At 36.5% G+C, this 9,813-nt stretch overlaps 1 pseudogene; it reads right to left on the bottom strand.

Moving 5' to 3' along the window:
- Positions 1-281: 281 nt before the first annotated feature.
- On the bottom strand, positions 282-9,754 carry LOC121024953 (interferon-stimulated 20 kDa exonuclease-like 2; annotated as a pseudogene).
- Between the last annotated feature and the right edge of the window lie 59 nt (positions 9,755-9,813).

The raw sequence follows: 9,813 nt of genomic DNA, 5'->3' as shown, positions 1-9,813 counted from the left end.
ACCCTGGGACCTGTAGTTAGCGCCATTTAAGATATAAACAGTATAGGGCTCATTCTGACATGGAGCCTTCCACCTTCCACGGGATATTTAACCAGACACAGAACACAACACTTGAGGTGAAATTTCAATCGATATTAAGTCTGGGTGGAAGCTCTCTCTCCCTCACAACTTGAGTTTGCAAAGAGGTGGAGCTGGTAGAGCTGTCCACTGGTCGAAGGCCCTGTTTCTCCTGGGTGCAGTGCTGCTTCTGCCTTCCCACATCACCAGCGTCCCCATTGCCACTAGTCTTTTGGGGGATTCTGGGGCAGGCTCTTCCCACCCGACTTCAGCCAACTCATACAACTTCATGGTGACTTGAGCTTCTTCCACAGAAGAATGTCCACTTTTCCCAATCTGGATGTCCCATTTCAGAAGCTTCTTGGTGAGATGCTTCAGAGACATGGTAGCATTCTCCAGGCAGTCAACCTTCCATTTGATGGCTGGGAGGATATGGGAGGTGTTGCAGGTGAGGGATGTGGTGTGGAAGTACTAAAGGGCTTTGAAATTGTGAATGGGATGCCCCACCACTATCTTCCCTGTTAGTATCTTTAAGATCTGGTTCTGAGTAATCTTAAAGGGTGTATCACTCATCATGCACTGCTTCCAGATGCCACTCTATCTTGTCCGGTAGTCCACGATGTGGCAGGGGGGAAGGATGTACTCATCATAAAGCACATCTCCGTGGTAGTTGACAGTGCTACATCAGGCCAAAGGACTTATATGCCCCTGGGGTCCTGTGCTCACCATCTCACAGTCAATTGGCATCATCTTCTTTGGCATCTTCTAGGATGCTCCAGAGCATTTATTCTCTGAATGAGATTGGGTAGAGTTCCATAGAGCATTCTTCTGAGTAGGGTTCTTCTGGGGTTCTTACTTCTAGAGGCAAGTTGAGTGGCTCATAATCTTTGGAAGGGCACTCTGGAACTCCCATTTTGGACTTCACTATCAGATCAGGTTCTTTATTTGCTTTGTTTATAATTTGATACATAGGGCTCTGAAATGTCCTAACATACAATTCAGACTCCATCCATCCTTATTTCTATTTTAATTTTCAATGGTCTGTGCAAGGGCTGTGCTTTCATAGCATGAGAGGGAGTGTATGTGCATGTGTGTCTAGTGGGGAGACAGGGGTTTCCAGATTCTCAGAGAGTACATCTTTCAAATGGAGACACAAATGAAAGCATAGTTACAAAATCAGGAGAACACATTCTACACTGATGGAACAGGTTTTCTGAAGCTCATAACTCTACCAAAGAGGAGACAAGTCTTAGGTCTGACACACTGCTGCATTCATGATTCCATTTCCCTCTAATTAGGAGGTGTTGAGATTGTAGTGCTCAGCCAGTTTCTGAGAATTATTATGCTCTTTTTTGTTCCTTCACTGGGACTTTTAGAACCTTAGGGTAGTTGGTAAAAAGAATGTTCATGTATAGCTGATAACATGAAAGCCTTTATGGGCTCCATGGGAAAGAGACATTTCATATGTAAGAAGAAAAAATTAGAAAAGAGGTTTCTTTCTGTCATTTCTCTGACAGAGTTATGTCTCTCCTGCTGGTAGCTTTTAAGACAAGGAGATTTGTATGAGTTGCCATGAAATTCATTATCATACATTTGTGCTCTAAAAATGCAATTGCAACCACTCTTCATGTATGTCACATTTATAATAAGTATCCCAATAAAACCTTATCCACATAAATGACTAATAAGAACTCCAAGCGGGAAAAGAGATGTTTTTTTCATTATCTGATCATATCTCAGAGCTTAGGACAATCATGTTATATAAGCCAAATACAGCCTTCTCATGAGTCACACAATTACCTTTTCATCTAAGAATGCCCACTCCCAGCCAAAAGGCCTTTCCAAGCAAGGTCCATTGGACAAATCAGTTCACAATCCACCAGGCTCTCCAGAGTTTTCATGCTCCTTCATTATGCTGAAGAAACAGCATAAATGTGGGAGTTAGAAATGTAGGGGTCTAGGTTTGGCTCTGTGAGCAATTCATGGCATAACTTTAATGGGTCTCAACTTTCTGGTCTATACAATAAGGCAAACAACACTACTTGAACACAGTAACATTTGAGCTTTCTGTTCCAAAAAAGTTTAAATGTGGTAATGAATATTAACATAATTTTAACTGTATAAAATGTAATACAAATGCAAGATGAAATTATTCCTTTTAACTCCAGAGAAGAAAGATGATCCAGTGGGGAAAAATCATGACTAATTTTCTCTTCTTGAAGATATGCACAAGACCTTTTGTACCATTAAACTATAGCTGTGGAAGCTTTTGATCAATTACCAATTAATTCAGTTCTTCCTCTGGTTTCTCCTCTCTCCCAGCCTTTTTCTCTGTGACGCTCACCTATTAATCTCCCCAATGATAATTTATTTTCTTCTTACATCTAATGCTGCTATTGAGAAGTCTGAGATCAACCTGATTCTTGTTCCTTTGTAGGTGCACCATTTGTTCTTTCAGGACACTTTTAGAATTTTCTCTTTGATTCTCTTAATGTTTATTATAGAGTATCGAGTATAAGTTTTCCTTTTCTCTCCTGTTTGACTCTCTATGACTCTTTACTACATGAAGTCTCTCATTATTTTTCAATTCCAAAACATTTATCTCCATTATTTCTTTTTTTAATATAATTTATTGTCAAGTTAACTAACATACAGTGTATACAGTGTTCTCTGGGCTTCAGGAGTAGATTCCCATGATTCATCGTTTACATACAACACCCAGTGCTCGTCCCAACAAGTGCCCTCCTCAATGCCATCACCCATTTCCCCTCCCCACCCTGGGCCCCATCAACCCTCAGTTTGTTCTCTGTATTTAAGAGTATCTTACAGTTGGCCTCCCTCTCTGTTTGAAACTATTTTTCCCCTTCCATTACCCAATGCTCTTTTGTTAAGTTTCTCAAATTCCACATATGAGTGAAAACATATGATATCTTTCTTTGACTTATTTCACTTAGCAAAATATCCTCCAGTTCCATCCACATTGTTGAAAATGGCAAGATTTCATTCTTTCTCATTACCAAGTAGTGTTCCATTGTATATATAAACCACATCTTCTTTATCCATTCATCAGTTGATGGACATTTGAGCCCTTTCCATAATTTGTCCCTTATTTCTTAAGGCAGTTACTTCTCCCTATTTTTTATTTTCTCTATTTCTTGGACTGCTTTTATTTGATGTTGGAATTTTACTTCCATCTTCCATATCCTACAGCTTTTCTTTTATATTTTCTATCTTTTTATCTTTTCCTGCTATCTTCTGGGAAAGTTCTTCAATTTTATATTTAACTCACTAATTTTTTCCTTAGCTAAATTTATACTGGTATTAACTCCGTCAGTCATATTTTTTTTAATTTCAATTATTATATTTTTTATGAATAGAATTTCCACTTACATTCATGACAGAGAAACTGGCACGGTCTTGTCTTCTTACCATAAATGACTAGAAAACTGAACAAAATATAGGAGACAATTGTTTTCAGACAATAGACAACAGGCAGTGCAAGACTGCAATTTTTGAAAGAAGGGGAAAAAATGAGATAATCTCTATGATTGTCTCACCTTGCTGCCTACAGGCAATTTCTGGACAACAGCATAGGGATGGAAAGTCCAAGCACAACATAGTGATCTTGCTGATTTGAAGAGTCAGAGATCAGAATTCAGGGAGGCTGAGGCAGCTACAATTAGTGGAACAGAGAAGTGGAGAGGAGAGAGCTATGCAAAGAAAGAACTCTACAAATTGGCTTAGCAACACCCTTGAATCTTTGATACGTACTGAGCTCTGCATGCATAAAGCAAAATTCCAATGAGAATGGGCAAAGAACAACTGCTGGGGAATGAACAATTCCTAGAGCTCATACACAGCTAGGAAATGATTGATTTCCAGCCAGCCATAGCAGACAAATGTTGAGAATCAAGAAATTTAAGTAGAGACCCCAGGATGATGACACTTTAGTGTGGGATAATCTAGCCCTTCAATAAAGGCTATCCTAGGCCTACTGTAACAAAACTTATCAACAGTCCTTGAAAATTTGAAGCTGATATGAAACTGACTTTGCTTCCCAAAACAAAATTCAACATTCTCTAAAGTAAAAGTAAAATCCAGGCTCTCAACAATAAAACTTTCACAATATCCAGCAACCAATTAAAAAAACTACTAAACAAGTGAAGAAGCAGAAAAATATGACCTATAACCCGGAGAAATATCAGACAACATAAAAAGACACAGAAATGACAGAGAGGATGGAATTAGCAGACAAAAATTTAGAATCACTCTTAAAATATTGAGGTTAAAAGTTAAAGAAGGGTCAAAGGTTAAAGTAAAATATTGAAGTAATTAGGAAAGAAATGGAAAGTATAAGAAAGAACCAAATGAAAGTATTAGAGGTGGCTGTATAATATTTGAAATGGAAATTTCACTGGGTACGATTGACAGCAAATTAGACACTGTGGAAAATGAGTAAATTTGAGGACATAGCAGTGGAAACTATCCAAATTGAAGCCCAAGAAGAAGAAAAAAATGAGGGGCGCCTGGGTAGCTCAGTCAGTTAAGTGTCTGACTTTGGCTCAGATCATGATCTCACAATCCATGCATTCAAGCCCCATGTCGTGTTCTGTGTTCACAGCTCAGAGCCTGGAGCCTGCTTTGGATTCTGTGTCTTCCTCTCTTTCTTCCCCTCCCCTGCTTGCACTATGTCTCCTCTCTCTTTCTCCTTTCTCTTTCTCTATTAAAAAAAATTTTGTAAATAGAAGGAGAAAAATGTAAGAAAAGATGAGCACAGCCTCATTGGCATGTGCGTCAATATCAAATAGTGTAGCCTATAAGCAATTGGAGTCCCAGAATGGAAGGTTCAGAGAAAATGCTTGAAGAAATAATGGATGAAAGCTTTCCAATTTGATGATAACTGTGAATTCACAGATCCAAAAAATTCCACAAGACTAAGCAGTATAAAGTCAAAGAAAAACATGTATAGGCACATCATAATCAAGATGCTGAAAACTGATACAGGAAAATCCTAAATGCAGTCAGAGGAAGAAAAAGAATACCTTATATATAAGGGAATAAAGGTAAGAATGAATACTCACTTCTTGTCAGAAAGAATATAACCTGGAAAAGAATTCTATATCCAAGGGGGGAGAAATTTCAAAAATAAAGACCAAAGGAATACTTTGCTAGGCAAATGAAAGCTGAGAGAATTTGTCACCAGCAAACCTGCACAAAAGGAAATATTAGACCCAGTGCCCAGATCTTGGTTTCTAATATCATTCTGCAATAAAAGAAACAAGGGCTCTTTGTAGAAATGGCAGACTCTAAGGCTGCAGATGGGAGTAGACAAGATGAGCCTGGAGCATCTTGTAATACCAGAAACTAAGGAAGTGTTAAAAAAAGAAAAAATGATGGGGTCATGTCAAAGAGATAGAGCAATCAACTGAAAGAGCTCCCAGTGGCCAAAGTTGGAATTATGTGAAAAAGAAAATAAATTAGTATTAGATTATAACCCAAATTATAAAACAAATATCCATAAGTCCATATTGGTATAAATAAAAGATTTAGTAAACAAATAGAGGATAATATACCCATAATAAACCTCCTATATATAATAATTCCAAATAAATTAGGTATTGTCTCCACTCGAGGAGGTAGAGCCTAAGTTCCACTCCTCAAATGTAGGTTGCACAAAATAACTCCATTCCAAAGAGAACAGTATGGAAAAAGAGGAGAAAGAGTAACTTTAGAGTGGAGAAATCTAACAAACACTGCTTCCGACAAATATCAAGGTTAATATAATCAGTGATAAATCATGCTGATAGCATGTACACATGATAGGATATGATGAGAAGTGAACTTTGTGTCTTCCTCCCAAGAGCACATAACCCAGTCTAATCATGAATAAAACATCCTACAGACCCAAATGGAGGACAATCTACAAAATACCCGACCAGTATTCCTCAAAATTGTCAAGGTCATCAAGAACAAAGAAAGTCTGAGTAACCATCACAGCCAAGAGGAGCCTAAAGAGACATGATAAATAAGTGTAATGTGGTATCTTGGATGTGTTTCTAGAAATGAAAAAAGAAACGAGATTAAAAACTAAGGAAATCAAAAAAAGTATGGATTTTAGTTAACAATAATGTATCAATATTGGCTCATTAGTTGTGAGAAATGTACCATACTAATATAAGATATTAACAGTAGGGGAAACAGAATGCAAGGTATATGTAAACTCTCTGTACCATCTTTGCAATTTTTTATAAATCTAAATCTATTCCATAATAAAAATATATTTAAAAAGAAATGACAAGGGATTGTTTTCAGGCTGAAGTAAAATGTTATGAAATGAAAATTGAGGTCTACACAAAGGAATGAAGAGTGTCAGAAATGGTAAATATGTACATAAAGATATGTTTTATGGCTAATATTTTCCATTTGATCCTTTAAAATTATTTTATTTCATATTACTAATTTATTACCTTAAATCTTTAAATATATTTACCTTGTATATTTTAAATTATTAGCCCATCTATTCCAGTAATTCTGAATTGAATGGTATATATTTTCAATTTGTTGTCCTTTTCTATAGTAGTCATCCATCCTTCTCAGAGGTTTAAGTATGCTTATTCTTATTTCCTGGGGGTATCAGCTACTGCATCTCATAAATGTATATCAAAAAAGAGTCAAGGATCAAGGGCCAGGCTCTAGTTCAGTCCTAGTGAAGAGTCCCAGATACCACAGAACTACTGTTACTCCTGCATCGTGGCACCTTATGAGGCAACTCTTCTTGTTAGTTGCCTTGAGTTGCGAACCATCAGATCAAAGAGTTTGGAGGGGGAGAGGTGGAGGAATGAATGTCAGAGGGCAACTGGTTAGTCCATCCTTATGTCCATCAAGTCACTCCAGTAAGACTTTTGCATTGCCTATCTACTCATGAGCCTGCTGATACAGGCAGTTTGGTCTATTGCAGCTGATTTCTTCAGTGAATGAGGTAGGCGGAAATTATACTAAGGATATACAAGGGATCATAAGGAACAGAACTCTAGAAGTTTTGTTCTGCCCTATCCCATCACCAATACCTCTGATCATCCCTTGCACCAAGCTACAACCATCTAACTTCTACACACATCAGTTCGAGGCAGTTTTCAGTTTCTCCAGGGACTTCTCACAGTGGTATTGCCATAGTTGTTGATATTTTTCCTGGAATCTATGTTTCCCTCTGGCTTCTCTCTCTATAGTTGATTTTGGGTAGGAAGTAAAAATCCATTTGTCAAGAATTGTAAATATAACTCTTGTTAGGAGCTTACTCTGTGCATAGAACTTTACTTGCATTAATCTCATTTAATCCTGTCAACATCCCTATGCAGTACATACTATTTTTATACCCATTCTACAGATGAGGTAACTGTAGCACAAGGACATTAAGCAACTCACACAAGATCACAGTGTAAGAGATGGAGCCAAAATTCAAAACCAGTCAATCTTACTTCAGAAACTAGGATCGTTGCTCACCACCAGATACCCAGTGATTAGCATATTATAAGTGCTCAAAAATATTTATTGAATGGTTTTCAAATAATGAACAAGTGGATAGATGGCTAGAAGTACACTGCCAGCTTCCTCAGCAATCCATTTCTCTGTTTTCCTCTATTCAATTGCTTTAGTGTCTCTGAAATACACTATGAAGCCTATCCATGTATCTTTCAGAGTGACACATTTTACTTTCCTTTTAGTCTTTATCATTTAAAAAAGCATATTTGTACTTCTAATGAAAATAAGTATCTTTTGCTTTTTCAGAGTAAGTATAGGAGACACACCTTTTTCATTACCAGAGCTCTGTCACAAAAGCTGGATTGTTTTCCCTCTGCAATTTCTGATGAAAATAGGTCCTGCAAGAGAAAGAACATAAATGGCCATCAAACATATTGAAAGATGCTCTGCCTCACCAACTGTGAATGAAATACACATTAAAACAACACTGAACTGGAAAAAAAAAAAACTTTTCAAACTGGCAAAAAATTACAGGATTTAAATACCCTGTATTGGTAAGGGTTATAGGAAACAGGCCCTCTTAGACATTGGCAGAGTTTAAATTGGTACAGCTTTTGTAAAAAGAAATTTGACAATCTACCAACATTTAAATATGTAGACATTTTGAACCAGGATTTCCATTTCTAATAATTTATGTTACCAAAAAGAACCTTGTGTCATACAACACATTTGTTGTAGCATAATTCATATAGAAAAAACTGAAATAAATGAGATTTCTGTTAATAGGGGAATGGTTAAATAGATTGAAAATGGGATACTATGGAATCATGAAGTGAGGGAATTCTATATGTATTTATGTTGGAAACTATTCATAATATGTTGATAAATTAGAAAACATAGAAAAGTATATAAAATACCATCCAATTTATATAAACCAAAATAATTTATATATCTAACTGTATATGTTTACATATGCATATTAAAATTCTAAATTTATACCAATCTGTTAACAATTGTTACCTCTGAAGAGTGCGATTAAACAGAGAACAGATTGGTGGTTGCCAGAAGTGGAGGTTAGGGGTGAGCAAAATGGATGAAGGGGGTCAAAAGGTATAAACTTCCAGTTATAAGTTTTTGGAGTGTCATTGTACAGTATTGTGACTATAGTTAATACTGTACTGTATATTTGAAAGTTGCTAAGAGTACATCTTAAAAGTTCTCATCACAATAAAAAATGTATATGATGATGGTGATGGATATTAACCAAACTTATTGTAATAATCAAAAATAGGGGGGAATGATGAAACTTCACTTATGTAATATTTGAATTTTTTTCAACATAGAAGCTCTTTTATAATTTTTAAAAAAGGAAGGAAGACAGAGAGAAAGGAAGGAAGGTTAACATTCACTTGGAATCTTCACTCAAATCAACTGGAATTGTATTTGAAAAATAGCCAGGAATCAGAAGGCCCTTGTTTTGAATTCCTCTAGGCTTGAGCTTATAGAGAATGCACACTAAGACACTCTAGGAAGCTTCTTGTGAAGAGTTCAGTCCTTCTTCACAGAAAACTGTTGTATTTTTAGGTTGCTGTGCTAGCGATTATGGCAGTCTACACCCTTTAGGTAGAAAAGAAAGCATAACAATTGCCCTAGCCATTAAAAGAAAATTTTATTTAAATGCAAAAGCAAAACTCCTTCATTTCTTCCTATGTGTTATTTTATTTTAAAATAAATGTCTATAAAATATATATATATATATATATGTATATAGATAACCTCTTCCTTCAGCTACACATGAAAGTGGACCTCCAGGTGGTCAAAGGCTGCTGAACAGATCTTGCTATTTCCAGTGGTTAAACTTAGGTGGACGAAGACCTCATAAAGTCATACTAAGAATCTCAACAGATGGGTGTCCTAAACACTGAGAAAAGAGAAAAGGCAAGGGTTCAAATGGTGGGTCTCTTTGCTTCCAGATTCCAGGCTGTGTGAATATGTCATTGTTAGGCCAAATATATCCCATAAATATATTTGGGGGATGAGGTGAGGAATTGTGATCTTACCCTAAAGGCTGGCATCTTTCTAGATAAGGCTATAATTATGCACTCAGGCCTTTCTCAGCACAGCTGAAATGTGGCCAGGTGGTATTGTGTAACTAATTGGAAGCCAATTAATATATGCAACAATTTACCATCACTTTCATTTTCCTCATGGAGACCATTCCTACCAATTCTGACATTCACAATGATAGGAATCAATATTTTTTAATGGATCAATTTT

Source organism: Herpailurus yagouaroundi, unplaced genomic scaffold (assembly GCF_014898765.1).
Source record: "Herpailurus yagouaroundi ecotype Mexico unplaced genomic scaffold, PumYag 67383, whole genome shotgun sequence".
In the NCBI taxonomy this organism is placed as follows: Eukaryota; Metazoa; Chordata; class Mammalia; order Carnivora; family Felidae; genus Herpailurus; species Herpailurus yagouaroundi.
Note: the sequence above shows the minus strand (reverse complement) of the source record. Positions and strands in the feature narration are given on the sequence as shown.